Consider the following 16,264-nt stretch of genomic DNA (forward strand, 5'->3'; position numbering starts at 1 on the left):
TGTTGTCTGCTTTGTATTTGTTGGTGTTTGAGTTGTGTTGGTTGAATGTTAGCTGCTGCGGCTCCTGCCGCCATTCATGTGGCGAGTGTGTTTAAAAAGTCTATAAGTGTACATAGGAATTTGTAATTTGTGCAAACCCACGCAATTTTTTCACAGCCATTCACATTCTATGTTCTAGAAAAAAAGTATGAATGAGTTTTTGCCCTCCCCCCCCATGCTATTGGGGCAACATTCTACTTTGGTGAAAGCTTTGGCAACATTTTTGTTTAAAAATTCGAGTGTGACGTTGAAAAAATTGTGAAATTTTCCCGCCATTTTTTGATTTTTTTTTCATTTCATTTAACTTAGACATAAATACTAACATAAAATTATATTTTTTTCATTTTAGGGCACATCTCTTGCACTCAAATTCAAGGTGAGTTTTTATCATATACCTTAAGTATTATTAAGTCTGTTATTTATTCAATTATTATCTTTGTTATGTTAAAAAATGGTAGCTAATATATAAAAATATTTATATCGGATTGTAGAGCAAAATCCACTGCAGCTGTAAGACCAGTAGGGAAAGACAAAAGTCAGACGCAGCCTACTATATAATACCCTACACCAAAGAGTCTACCTACTACTTTTAGTACAAAGATCCTATGTCTAAATCTGCACCCAGAAAAATTTGTCTGCTGATATCAGCAAACACTGTCTGCTGATTTTAAATTTTAAACTTTTGACTGAAGCCATACAACATTTTTGAACTTCTAAACACAAATGAGGCATTGCTATAATTTTTTAATAAAAAGCCAAATATAAATAATAGCAGTAGTAATTTGGTCTACTGTTATCTAAATTCGTTCAAAAATAAGCAAATTATAGAAAATTTTAAACAATTTTAATATATGCTATATATGTTAAGCTGGAATATAATTTTATTTTATACTAACACTAGAAAGACCACTGGTCATTTTGACCGGTTTTTAAAATTTTCTTCGAAGAAAAAATGTTTTCCTTACTTTGCCCTTCTTTAGTTTGGTCACAAAAATTATTTCATTTTGTTGTTGGTATAAGCAGCTTAGACAAAAGTGTTCTTATTTCTTGCTTCTTTTTCAAAACAAAACAATAAAAACACTTTAAAGAGTCTCAACATTTGTGGTGTGTTAAATGTTTCAAGGGGCTGCAATGATCGCGATTTCGGTCTTTGCCAAAGGCCTCATCAGATCGCCATGCCACCTATTTCTATAGTCGCAGCAATCGCATTTATGGAACAATCTTGCCAAAATTTTGCACAACGCTTTCCTTGCCGACTACCAAACATCTGAGAAGTTTGCTTGAAATCGGTTCAGATATAGATATAGCTCCCATATATATGTTCGTCCGATTTTGAGAAATATTACAATAAAGTGCTCATTTGTAAGCCGTTTGTCTTGTAATTTAGCAGGAAGGATTGTCTTATGACTCTCGACAATACTGGCGAAATTCGTAGAAATCGGTCCAGATTTAGATATAGCTCTGATGTATGTATATCGCCCAAAATTTTGCACAACGCTTTCCTTGACGACTACCACAACATCTGAGAAGTTTGCTCGAAATCGGTTCAGATTTAGATGTAGCTCCCATATATGTTTGTCAGGTTTGGAATTTGTCAACCGTAGTTTTTACAGTTTGAACGTATTTGCTCGAAATTTGACACAGATGTTAAATAACCCATCTGAAAACATCCACCGAGGTCCATCAAAATTGGTATAGATTTGTATATAGCTCCCACATTGTATGTAAAAGGTAGGTGTAGGATATTATACAGACGGCACCACCCGACTTTTCCTCTCCTTACTGGTTTTTCTATAAAAACTGTGAAACACTAGTAAGAATAGATCTTTTATATGAATACTAGCTGACTTCGTCCCGCTCTGCTGCGCCTTCAGATATTTGGACATGGTAAGGTTAGGTTAGGTTTAAGTGACAGTCTGATATCGGACACACTTAGACGTTTTTGTTTATTGTGATACCACAGGAACAGAAGAAGGATGGTGCCTTCTAGTTCCTGCTTTTGAACCATCCATTTCGCTTTAAAAAGTCCAATTACTTACTGTCAGTGTTCAAATGCAAATTTTTTTGCCCATGAACATTCCACAAGAAACAGGGGCAAACATCTCACATATCAATGAGTGCTGTACGATTCAAGTTTAAGCTCAATGATAAGGGGCCTCCTTTTTATAGCCGAGTCCGAACGGCGTGCCGCAGCGCGACACCTCTTTAGAGAGAAGTTTTACATAGTACCTCACAAATGTTGCCAGCATTCGGAGGGGAAAACCACCGCTGAAAATTTTTTCTGATGTTCTCGTCAGGATTCGAATAAAGGCGTTCAGCGTCATAGGCGGACGCTGAACGCAAATGTTCACATCCTTTAAATCAGACAGGTTCTCCAAGAAATGAGAACCTAGTCATCTGTTGTGTTTGCAGCTTTTCAATGTCCAGTTTCCGTCCAGTGTCAGATCGTACTTTTCTCATCATACTGTTACTCAAAAATACGTCTATAATGGGCCCAAGAACTTTATTCAGCGGAATATTGATCAAGAATGCCTAGGGGCTCACGCATAAGTGTAGAAAGGACTTCGTGAGCACCCCCTAAAAAGTTTAGCAACCACACGCCGAAAGACTGTTGTCTGATATCATCTGTTGCCTGATATTTTTTTTATTTTAATTAATTAATTCCTTCAATTCCTGGTGATATTCATTCGCATGGTCATTAGCTCGACTCACTTATTTTGGGTGAAACAACGTAAAAAAAAATAAAATTCTTTGCATTCATTTTATTTGTTTTAATTCATTAGGGGGTAAACTGTTGAAGTGATACCGAGAATGATTTTAAAACAATATCTGTTAATTACTAAAACCAATAACAGTTTGGTGTTAATACCAAACGGTTGTTCTTGTTTTATAATTTCTACTTCGACAAATTATTGATCCACACTAATGTACCCTCAACTGGCAGGATCAGCGAAATGGCGATATCGGGTATCTCGACGAGGACTCCCAATCCTACCCATGACTCACCTTGAAGACAAAATTGTAGAAACTATGCTATTTGAGAACTGATAGAGATAACACTTTGAAATTTGGTATAGTTTAATCTGAGGTGTTATCGAGATCATGTGTAAAATTGCAAGGCACTTAGTGGGGCGGACGCCTCTTGGCAGGCACCTAAATTTGATCACCTCGGCATTTCGAAAAATTGATCGGGATGCCAAATTGTCATTTGTAGTCCGATTTCCAAAATTCTAAGAAAAAAACAAATGACCTATTTTTTACTAGCTTTTTTCGATTTTTTCCCACTGTGCAACGTTTCATCTTCCTGAATTAAACACTAGTCTTGCAATCTTCTCTTTCGCAAGTCGGAATTCTGAAGATTTTATTTCGAACCGGTCTCAATGCCTAGTAGCGTAAGATTTCTCAGTCTAGCCACTGTATCCATAGTGCCCGTCTTTCTTTATCATGCCGAACACCTTCAGCCTAAGCTCAAATTTGAAGGCATAGTTCTGTATATTGATTGCAATTGGCTTGTCGCTCCTGTTATTCCGGTGCAGGTCAGTCCCTGCACCTTCTCGAACTCTCAGACACGAGCCTTCCTATCTACAACCTGTTGAATATGTCAGCACAAATTTGAAAATGGCCGTGTTAATCCAGAAGATTATGACCAACTGACTAACTAGCTCTAATCCTTTGGCTCGTTGTGGTAGTATTTAGAAGATTCCTTCCGGTCCGACCGATTCCAATAGCTCCAAAATTCGATTTGGCCACACTAACTTCTCCTCGTCGGAAGTATATTATTTTTCACATAAAAGAATTCTTGAACTCATTTCACACATACTTCCATTGAAGTTCAGAGCGTTGAGTTAAATTTGCGCCTTGTCCGGAAATTTTATACCAACGTGTGTTGCAATCTTTAAAATTTTATTAAACCCATCAATCTTTATCAAGAAAACTTTTCCAGCATCACTCGCATTGCCGCTATCTTAGGCAATTTTCATTGTAAATACTCTGGCGGGGAAAAACCAAATAAAATATTAAAATCGTCTTTTGTCTTATCCAGTCAAAAGGATGTGCATGGTTATTTACATGTCAATCTCACATCAGCCTTGTTTTGGCCCCCCGACCGTCTATGTGACTGAGGCAATCATATGTGGGCTGTAATGGTGCGTAGGTGCTAATGCGTAGGTGTCGGTGTTGGTCTTGGTTGGATGTGAATTTATGCGTGCATGTTTAGAATGCCGGGGGATAATAAAGGAATGGATTTAGCCATAAAGGCACATTCATTCATTCTTATATAAGTAAGTACTACTTTAGATAAACAAACACACCTGTGGTCTGTGTGATATATGAAAGTTTAAATGAAAGTATATTAGGCTAAATGTGGTCAAACTTCATAAAACCCAGCAGGGCTTTAATGAGATTATAATGAAATGAAATATAATGAAAATAATAAAATAAAAAAAAACAAGCAAAAACGTGTTAAGTTCGGACGTGCTGAACTTAGGGATACGAACCACCATGGATTCTGCTAACATATGGGTGCTGTATCTGGTTATAAACTGATTTGGACCCCACTTGGCACAGTTGTTGAGAGTCATAACAGAACGCCATGTGCAAAATTTCAGCCAAATCGGATAAAAATTGCGGCTTCCAGGACCTCAAGAAGTCAACTCGGGAGATCGGTTGATATGGGAGCTATACCAGGTTCCTGACCGATTTGGACAAAACATGGCACAGTTGTTACAAGTCAGAAAAGAACACCATGTGAAAAATTTCAGTCAAATCGAACAAAAGTTGCGGCTTCCAGAGGCTAAAGATGTCAAATCGGGAGATCGGTTTATATGGGAGCTATATCCAAATCTGAATCGATATGGCCCATTTGCAATCCCCAACGATCCACATCAATATTAAGTATCTGTGCAAAATTTCAAGTGGCTGGCTTTACGCGTTCGATCGCTATCGTGATTTTGACAGGAGGACGGACGGACGGAAATGGGTAGATCGACTCAGGACGTCGAGACGATCAAAAATATGTATACTTTATGGGGTTCTAGATCAATATTTCGAGGTGTTACAAACGGAATGACTAGATTAGTATACCCCCATCATGTGGTGGTGGGTATAAAAACAAATAAAAACGTGTTAAGTTCGGACGTGCTGAACATTGGATACCCAAGATCATGGAGATATTAATCATCCTATTATAACTCCACTAACATATCCATAAGGACTGGTCTGGATCATATTTGATTCAGGTTCCGAGAACTCTTTTACAACTCCCATTTTCAGCGAAATCAGGCATTTTCAGCGAAATTTATGGCGTAAAGAAGTCGAATTGGAAGATCGGCCTATATGAGAGTATCTAATAAAAGTCTGTTTTGGGACCATATGCTTGTCATATGACGGGAGGCCTAATCCTAGTCACTGTGTCAAAGTCCAGCGAAATCGGATAATAAATGCTTCTTTTATGGAATTTAGACCCTTAGTCTGCAAATCGGTCTATAGGACAGCTATATCTAAATATAGTCCTATCTGAACCATATTTGAGTCGGATGCTCATGCTGCCCCGCCAAAATTGGTGCCATCCGTTTCGGTTACGACAGTGTGGAGGTAAATAATGTTGCTGACTATCTCAAAGTTGTAGTTTCCCAACTTTTTCCATTTTCTTTAACTGATCAGGTGTATAGGACTTTGTGGGAGTTTATAGCATCCACTTTATTTTATCTCCATTTAATGCCACACCCACTTTCACTGATTTTCTTTCGATTATTTCAAAGGCTGTAGCTACTAATTCCGGTGATCGACCCATGCTATTAATGTCATCGAAATAGGCAAGAAGCATATGTTTTCTTGGGAGTTATGTGCCATACCTATCCACACCTTGATCTCGTATAATCTTCTGCAAATGCAAATTTGCCCATGAAGATTCCATTAAGGAACAGGGGCAAACTTCTCACATATCTATGAGTGCTGGCCGATTCAAGTAGAAGCTCAATGAGAAGGGGCTCCGTTTTATGGTCGAGTCCGAATGGCGAGGCGCAGTGGGACACCTCTTTGAAGAGAAGTTTTTATATAGAAATAGTGCTTCGAAGGTATTGCCAGCATTACGAGGGGAAAACCACAGCTGAAAATTTTTCTGATTTTCTCGCCAGGATTCGAACTGAGGCGTTAAGCATCATAGGCGGATATGCTAAACTCTGCCCTATGGTGGTTGCCAAAGCCGCACTGATAGGGCCCAAATATTGGGTTGCCTAAAAATTAATTGCGGATTTTTTAAAAGAAAGTAAATGCATTTTAAATTAAACTTAGAGTGAACTTAGTATTCCACGCTCATAAAACTTCTGGCCTTTATCTGCAAAAAACTGAACCGAGTGCGATTTTATAGCCTCATCGTTGCCGAAAGTTTTACCATTTAAGGAGTTCTGCAAAGATCGAAATAAATGGTAGTCTGATGGTGCAAGGTCAGGGCTATATGGTGAATGCATCAAAAGTTCCCAGCCAAGCTCACTCAGTTTTTGGCGAGTGACCAAAGATGTGTGCGGTCTAGCGTTGTCCTGGTGGAATATGACACCTTTACGATTGACCAATTCTGGTCGCTTCTCCTTGATGGCTGTATTCAATTTGTCCAATTGTTGACAGTAAACATCCGAATTAATCGTTTGGTTCCTTGGAAGCAGCTCAAAATATACCACACCCTTCCAATCCCACCAAACAGACAGCATAACCTTCTTTTGGTGTATATCAGCCTTTGAAGTGGTTTGAGCTGGTTCACCATGCTTGGACCATGATCGTTTTCGACTAACGTTGTTGTAAACAATCCACTTTTCATCTCCAGTTATGATTCGTTTTAAAAACGGATCGAATTCATTGCGTTTAAGGTGCATATCACAAGCGTTGATTCGGTTTGGTAAATGAATTTCTTTCAATACACGTACCCATATTAAAATTGACGCCAAACAAACAAATGTAAACAAAATTTCGCGCACTTTTTTTCCAAAGCAAGCTAAAAGTAACAGCTGATAACTGACAGAAGAAAGAATGCAATTACAGAGTCACAAGCCGTTGAAAAAATTTGTCAACGCCGACTATATTACTACTATATTACCGACAATTACTTTTTGGATAACCCAATATATCGTTAGTTTGTAGTACAAGGCTTAATGTTTGAAATTAAAAAAGAAATCTGTTACTGTGTTCTTCAAAAATTTTGTGTTCTTTTTTAATTTTTTTTCTTAAATATATTTAAAAAAAAACTATTTTGTTCAATTTTTTCAAGTGTATACCAATCCACCCTTATATTCTTCTATGCAAGCATGCACAAGCATATATGACCTCAAGACATGGCTTTAAAAATAAAATTTCTATTATAAAAGTGTATGTATTGTGCCTTTCATCAATGAATGGGTCGACCGGCAAACGTCAAAATGAATGAAACGGTATGAACTAGAATGTGTTTCCCACGATTTTGCCTTGTCTCTTAACCTTGAGATTTATTTGTATTGTGTTTTATGACCAACACCTGCTAAACGTTTGAGGTCGTCATGCACACACATCCGATAAGGCCAACAATCACAGTCTTTGATGTTCATGTTATGGCCTCTTCCATACACTCATTCATTATCTTAATCTTAATCGTGGTTCCACAAAATGGCCCATTGTTTGTGTGTTGGACTCCAATTTCTCTTACATATCATAAAAAATATTCTAACAGTTGCTGGCTTCAACGAATGTAGATTAATAAAAATGATTACAAGCGTTGCATTTAAATGCATGAAGCGGGACTTTGTGTTGTTATATTGTGAGAGTTTTATGACGCATTGTTCAAAATTTTTAGAAAAATTCGTATGAAGATTATTAATAAGTGAAGGGGGCTACCTAAGTCGATTTTATTACGGTTCGAGAGCAATGCATTGTACTATGGTGCGTATGTTGTATATGAATTGAACACACCCAATAAGTTACTCATACGTAAGGTAGTCATACTGCAAAATATGAGAACACACAAAATTTTTCCAAGTTACTTTACTAAACCGCTTATTAAAAAAAAAAACAAGTAAAAAGGCGTTAAGTTCGGCCGGCCGAACTTTGGATACCCACCACCTCGGGTATATATGTAAACCACCTTTCATCAAAATCCGGTGAAAATTGCATGCCCATAGCAGTTACATCGAAATATATTCCGATTTGGACCAAATACTAATAAGTACAAGATATTGTTCAATTGTGAGTAATAAAATATTGGTCTTAATCATATACGACACGATCATATCATATGCGACACGGATGTCGAAAAGTCTAATATAAGTCAACGTGTAAAATTTCAGTGAAATCGGATTATAAATGTGCCTTTTATGGGGCCAAGACTTTAAATCGAAATATCGGTCTACAAGGCAGCTATATCCAAATCTGGACCGATTTTGATCAAGTTGCAGAAAAATGTCGAAGAGCCTAACACAACGCACTGTCCCAAATTTCGGCGAAATCGGACAATAAATGCGCCTTTCATGGCCCCAAAACCTAAAACCGAGAGATCGGTCTATATGGCAGCTATATCCAAATCTGGACCAATCTGGGCCAAATTGGGGAAGGACGTCGAAGATCCTTACACAACTCGCTGTTCCAAATTTTAACGATTTCGGACAAAACATGCGCCTTTTATGGACCCATAACCTTAAATCGAGAGATCGGTCTATATGGCAGCTATATTCAAATCTGGATCAATCTGGGCCAAATTGAGGAAGGACGTCGAAGATCCTAACACAACTCGCTGTCCCAAATTTCAACGATTTCGGACAAAACATGCGCCTTTTATGGCCCCAAAACCTAAAACCGAGAGATCGGTCTATATGGCAGCTATATCCAAATCTGAACCGATCAGAGCCAAATTGAAGAAAGACGTCGAAGGGTCGAAAACAACTCACTGTCTCAAATTTCAGCGATATCGGACAATAAATGCGCCTTTTATGGGCCCAAAACTAAAACCGAGAGATCGGTCTATATGGCAGCTATATAGAAATCTGGACCGATTTTGATCAAGTTGCAGAAAAATGTCGAAGAGCCTAACACAATGCACTGTCCCAAATTTCGGCGAAATAGGACAATAAATGCGCCTTTTATGGCCTCAAAACCTTAAACCGAGAGATCGGTCTATATGGCAGCTATATCCAAATCTGAACCGATCTGGGCCAAATTGATGAATGATGTCGAAGAGCCTAACACAACTCACTGTCCCGAATTTCAGCAAAATCGGATAATAAATGTGGCTTTTATGGGCCTATGACCCTAAATCGGCGGATCGGTCTTTTTGGAGGCTATATCAAGATATAGTCCCATATAGCCCATCTTCGAAATTAACCTGCTTATGGACAATAAAAATTGGCTGAAATTTTGCATGTAGTGCCCCATAATGACTTCCAACAATTGTGCCTGGTACGGCCCTGATATAGCTCCCATATAAACTGATCCCAGGATTTGATACCCTAGAAGCAGCAAGTTTTGTCCGATCTTGCTGAAATTTTGCATGTAGTGTTTAGTTATGAGTTGCGATAACTGCGTTAAGTACGGTCCAAATTGGTCTATAACCTGGTATAGCTCCCATATAAACCGATCGCCCGATTTGACTTCCTGAGCCTTTTTAAGCCACAATTTTTGTAGAATTTGGCTGAAATTTTGCACATTGTGTTTTCTTATGACTTCCAACAACTCTGCCAAGAACGGTCAAAATCGGTCTATAACCTGTTATAGCTCCCATATAAACCGATCGCCCGATTTGACTTCCTGAGCCTTTTCAAGCCGCAATTTTTGTAGAATTTGGCTGAAATTTTGCACATAGTGTTTTCTTATGACTTCCAACAACTCTGCTAAGAACGGTCCAAATCGGTCTATAACCTTGTTCGGTTCCTAGAAGCTTTAATTTTTGCTGTTTTGACAGAAGTTTGGCATGTAGAATAAAACTTTGCCCTTCGACTAAATTTATTTTGTATAAATTTTTAGCAGAATCCATGGTGGTGGATTCCCAAGATTTGGCCCAGCCGAACTTAGCACGCTTTTACTTGTTTTATACCCACCACCATCGGATAGAGGGTATATTCATTTAGTAATTGTGTTTGCAACACATCCAAATTCATTTCCGACCCTACAACGTGTATATATTTGTATTAGTCTTAAAATTCTAAGACGATTTTACGATGTCCATGTGTCTGTCCGTCCGTCCGTCTGCGTTAATCACTCTACAGCCTCCAAAATTGAGATATTGAGCTGAAATTTGGCACAGATAAGTTTTTTGCTACATGCAGGCTAAGCTCTTAAACGGGCCAAATCGGACCATATTTGGTCCGGGTAGTATTGGGGGCCGCTGGAAATACTGGTAAATTTCAACATTCAACATTTTATAGAAAGCGGATGAGATTATTCTACCATGTGACTTAGACCACGTAACTTGGTGGTTGCTTTGTGCCCTCAGGAAGAAAAAGCAGGTGGTCAGTGCTCAAATGCCAAACAAAAAAATGGGACTACTGTAAACCATTCTAAGCCAAGATGTTAAAGCGGCAGGACAACTCCCCATTTCCAAGTTTTTGCTAACGAAAAACAAGTAGGTTAGGTTGGGTAAGGTTTACAAGGACTATGGACATACACTTAAGCCAGTAATCGGCTTGTTGTGCGCTCTAAAAACTAGAAAGTAACCTCGAAAAAGAAAAATGCGAAATGCAAATGCAAATTTGCCCATGAACATTCCATTAAATAACAGGGGCAAACTTCTCACAAATCAATGGGTACTGTCCGATTCAATTTTTACCTCAATGATAAGGGACCTCCTTTTTATGGCCGAGTTCGAACGGCGTGTTGCAGAGCTACACCTCTTAGGAGAGTAGTTTTTATATGGCAAAGTACCTCATAAATGTCGCCAGCATTAGGAGGGGAAAACCTCCGCTAAAGTTCCTGCCAGGATTCGAACTCAGGCATTCAGCGTCATACGCGGACATGCTAACCTCTGCGATTCGGTGGCCTCCGCAAGTCCTAGGCACGCTATGAAAATACAAGCCAGATAGTCTGCCTCCTTTTGTAGTAACGTCTAAAATATTCCATCAGGTCCGGGTGACTTGAATGGTTTGAAGCTCCTTAACCAAAAATTCCGTTATGATAAGCCTTCAATCAACCTCATTATTCCTAGATTCCGGTGTCTCCATCGTATCATGTGAAAAATACGTTTTCGTCAAAAGCCTCAACATGACCTACAGTGTCACTCCCCTCACTCCCATGCCATCTACTACAGTTTGGACATGGAGAAACGTCTTCATCTTGGCGACCGGTTCGCAGAAAAGCTCCCAGGAGGCACGTTTAACCGCTCTGGTAATCCTATTGTATTTCTTGAGCCGTGTGTAATACACATCCCAATATACTTTCGCTTTTTTACGACTTGCTCTTTTATAAAGTCTGCGGACCCCTTTCCCTATGTTGGGAATCTCCCCGGTCATCCAGGGTTTTTTTTCGGCCGATCTTCTCTCTCAAAGAGGACAACTATCTTCGAAGGACTCCACTAGTGTAGTTGTAGTCCTGTTGACATTGTCGTCAATGTCTCCCTTATCCTATTAACAAAGGTAGCGGTTAATCCAATATTAATTGTTGTTAAGTCGTTAGGAGGCCAACGTAGCGCAGAGGTTAGCATGTCCGCCTATGACGTTGAACGCCTGGGTTCGAATCCTGGCAGGAACATTAGAAAAATTTTCAGCGGTGGTTATCCCCTACTAATGCTGGCGACATTTTTGAGGTACTTGGCCTAGTAAAAAGTTCTCTCCAAAGAGGTGTCGCTCTGCAGCACGCCGTTTGGACTCAGCTATAAAAAGGAGTTCCCTTATCATTAAGCTTAAAATTGAATCGGACAGCTCTCATTGATTTGTGAGAAGTTTGCCCCTGTTTCTTAATGGAATGTTTATGGGCAAATTTTAATTTTTAGGTATTCAAGAATTCTGCCAGGGCTTGGTCCCGCTTAATAATGTTGATACTACCCCACCAAATGTGGTAAGAGTTTGCATCGCACCCTATAACCACCTCATTTCCTGTCTGCTTTGCTTTCCTTACCAATTGTTGCAGCTCCGATGTGGGTGGCGGTGTCGGAGAGTCGCAAGGCAGATAAAGTGGTGCCAAGTATGCTCCACCGTCTCATCACTGTTGCATCTGACGTTGGAAACTCTGGGGAAAATACAAATAACGCAGGTCCTCGGTCGAGTACCAATGTTACTTACTTACTTACTTTAATTGGCTATGACAGAATATTTGTTCCACTAGCCGAACGTAGAATAGCGTTCCAAGCGCCTCGATCTTCTGCGCTCATTCTAAAATCTCTGACACCAAGTTACATACGGGACAAAGTATGCTGAGGTTCCAATCGTCGGGTATGCGTTCTTCTAGCCAGATTGCGCAGATAAGCTGATACCTACGCCTTATCAGCGTGTCGCCTCCGGTCTTAAATAGTTCAGCGGGTAACCCGTCGGCTCCTGCTGCCTTGTTGTTCTTTAGTCGGTCACTGCTACTTGGAACTCATTCTGACTAGGAGGTAAACATTCGATACCATCATCTTCGCCGCCAATATCGGACACTAGCAGTTGGGTAAAATGTTCTTTCCATATCCCCAGCATGTTATTTGTGTCAGTTACCAGATTTACTTCTTTGTCTCTGCAGGAGGATGTACCTGCACCAAAGCCATCGGTTTGATGCTTAATTCTTTGGTAGAATTTCCGGATTTCATTTTGACTCCTGTACATCTCAATTCGCTCACACTCACGTCTTTCCATTTCCTTTTTCTTTCTGCGGAATAGACGTTTCTCCTCTCTCCTTTTCTCCCGATACTTCTCCTTCATCTGGCGCGTTGCTACTGATTGCAGGGTTGCTCTATATGCCGCATTCTTGACTTCAGTAGCATCTCAACACTCTTGGTCGCACCATGGGTTTCTTGGAGGAGGCTTCCGGTAACCAGGTACGCATTTCGCGGCATTTTCCATGGAGTGGGCAATAGTTTGCCACTGCGCCATTATATCATCGGAACAAGGAGTGCTTTCATCGAACAGTTAGGTCAGTCGAGTGGAGTATGCCGCAGCCATTTTTTGTGTTTGCAGTTTTTCAATGCCCAGCTTCCGTGCAGTGTCAGATCGTTCTTTCCTCGCCATGTTCAAACGGGTGTGATCCTTTGCTGCAGCAAGGTAATGATCCGAATCTATATTCGCTCCATGGATCGATCGTACATCTAACACGCTGGATGAATGCCTTCCATCAATCACAACGTGATCAATTTGGTTGCTCGTATTTTGATCGGGTGACAGCCATGTGGCTTTGTGGATGTTTTATGTTGAAATCTGGTGCTACTTACTACCATGTTTTTTGCCGCGGCGAAATCTATCAGCCTCAACCCATTACGTTATCTCGTGGAGGATAAACTTTCCGACTGTTGGACCAAAAATGTCTTCCTTCCCTATTTTCGCATTAAAATCTCCCTGAACGATTTTAATATCATGGTCGGGGCAGCGGTCATATTCTCTCTCTAGGCGCTCGTAGAAAATATCCTTGGTCTGCTCGTCTTTGTCTTCCGTCGGGGCATGGGCACAAACAAAGCTGATGTTGAAGAATTTGGCTTTTATGCGAATTGTGGCTAACCTCTCATCCACCGGAGTAAAACTGGAGACAGGGTGTTTCAGTCTCCGACTAACCACAAATCCACAGCCAAATTCATGCCTCGTGTTACAGCAGCTATAGTAAAGTTCGTCACCGTTTTGTGTTGTAGTGACGCCATTCCCAGTCCACCGCACTTCCAGTAAGGCGGCAATATCTGCTTTTTACTGCTTTTATACACCCGACAGTGCATATACTGCACCTTCTCTATAAAGAGTGCGGACATTACAGTTACAGATCAGGAAATCATGGTGCTTTTCGTTTGCGTGGGTCGTCAACCTTGGGTGGGGTCCGTTTTTACTATTCCTTTGTTCCTCATAGTAGTTTTCAGTTTTCCGGGGGCGGGTTACTGGCCCAGCGCCCCAACCACATGGGTTTTGTAGGATTGCACACGTATCCCTCGTTGTGGGGAGTCGTTTGCTCCAAGATCTGACGCTCGCCGCCAGCCGCCCCTAACCTGGGAACAGACGCTGATGTTGGCCATTGGTTATTTGAAGGCGCCAAAAACTCGCCTTGTCATCTCGAGTATCATTGGCACTCAGTATTTAATTAAGAGCCAGTGCCACCTGACTCCTCACTGAGACTCTCTTCTCGAAAATCGCTGACTGCCCGCGGCCGCATTTGCAGCTACTCCGCATAAAAACGGAGCTTTCCCCCTGTGGAAGCGCCCGGTAGCTTTCAGCTAAGCTTCCCGTGATAACGATTGGCATCGCACAAGTCGGAGCTCAAAGTTCCTGCCTGTGTGGGGCTCATAGTTATCCCGTATCGGCCAGGTACCAATGTTTGCATAGAATAATTGATAGTTGATATGGTTCAGTCCAGAAACTTTGTTCCGGGTCGTTCATGGCTCCTGAATTAAGGCAATGTGAATCTTGTCCTTGCTGATTTTCTCCATCTGAGCGTGAGTAGCGGTCTCGCTCAAGCGGAGGTTTTTCTTGATGACTTCAATCAATGGTTCTTCATTAAATTGGCTTCTTGGGAGTGGGTGATGGTCCCACCGCTCCCTGTTCTTTATGCTGCATTGACTGTCCTGTCACTGCACTGCCTGATGTTTCTGTATTAGGTTCTTTCCCTATCCTAGTCTTCCGAATCTGTATAAAGTCGGTAATGGTTCCATCACCGTAATATGTGAACCAAAAAATTTGCAAGCTAAAATGGGTGAAAATAAGACTTGCCATATATTGGGTTGCCCAAAAAGTAATTGCGGATTTTTAAAAAGAAAGTAAATGCATTTTTAATAAAACTTAGAATGAACTTTAATCAAATATACTTTTTTTACACTTTTTTCTAAAGCAAGCTAAAAGTTACAGTTGATAACTGACAGAAGAAAGAATGCAATTACAGAGTCACAAGCTGTGAAAAATTTGTCAACGCCGACTATATGATAAATCCGCAATTACTTTTTGGGCAACCCAAAAGATTTTATCTGTTGAGCTTATTAAGCAGAATTTTTATCTGAAGATTTAATTTCAACATAAACTTTTGCTTACTGGGAGGCACATACAGGTATTTAGAAGAATGTTCATAGAATTTTCCTTCCTTTGCGGTTTTGTTTCATGCGTAGTTACGTAAATATGCTTCATTTCTTAAGGTAGACCTTTATCCATTACCAACAATTTCCAAACCCATGAGGTCAGGGTTGTCTTACATTCTTATAAAAGAACAACGTTGTTTCTCCCCTCTGTTTTTATACGAAAAAAAAGAGATATGTTTGTGATTTTTTATTGCTTCACTTTCTTTTTCTGGCAGCAATTTCCGTTTTTTTTTTGGCCTTGATTGATTTTTCCTTTTGACTTTTGATGGGGGTGGCATGCGAGTATGAGTTAATTTACACTTTTCCCCTTATATCTCACATGAATCTTCCAAATATCTCATGTCTCTAAATTTAGCTTTTGATATTTATATCCAAACAATTTTATCATTCGAAAGGAGCTCTTTTTTGCGAAACAAGTCTAAAACGAGGAATGGCAAAGGTTTTTTTTTTTGGGTTATTTAGAGTATCTCTGATGGTGCCTTGTTGAGATTCTAAACTACGTAGCTGGGCAAAGGGTGTGCTGTAACATGCCTTTTAGAAGGCTTATTGTTGTTGTGGTTAAATTTGGCTTTAAACGTGATTGCGTATTTCCGGTTTGAGTTCGCCCATGTCTGTCGATGAGTGTATGCCCCATCAAATACCAATGCCATGTATGTGGAGCGTACAAAGACACCCTCACCATTAATTTGGTCAATGCTGTTGGGCTGTGGTGGTGTGTGTGTCTGTGAGCCTTGCAGCCTTTACTCGTTGGTCTCTGGTATGTGCCTGGAATCGAAATCGAAATGATGATGATTACGACCTCAATTTTTGGGGTCGGTGTCATTCATTCTTAAAGGTTCGCCTTGAACGACAATTAAGATTTCTTTGTTTGCAAAATGTTTTTGACAGCTCTTGACCCTTTCCGCCTAATCATTCTAAGCTACAATGGTCTAGCGAGAGAGAGAGAGTGGTGGGAGGGGATACAGCATAGAGAGCGAAGGCAAGGCTGATGAAACCCCCATGGATGTTGATGGCTTTCGGTGATCTTTTGTCCAGACCCACTTACAT

General features: G+C 40.2%; 1 protein-coding gene across 1 annotated transcript in view; it reads left to right on the top strand.

The window, feature by feature from the left end:
- The first annotated feature begins 386 nt into the window (after positions 1–386).
- Positions 387–16,264, top strand: part of LOC106081174 (frequenin-1) — a 350,182-nt gene continuing 334,304 nt past the window's right edge. The window contains exon 1 of the mRNA XM_059366355.1: positions 387–415. The gene's annotated coding sequence lies outside the window, so the exon portion shown is untranslated. The remainder of the gene's footprint in view (positions 416–16,264) is intronic.

This window comes from Stomoxys calcitrans, chromosome 4 (assembly GCF_963082655.1).
Source record: "Stomoxys calcitrans chromosome 4, idStoCalc2.1, whole genome shotgun sequence".
In the NCBI taxonomy this organism is placed as follows: Eukaryota; Metazoa; Arthropoda; class Insecta; order Diptera; family Muscidae; genus Stomoxys; species Stomoxys calcitrans.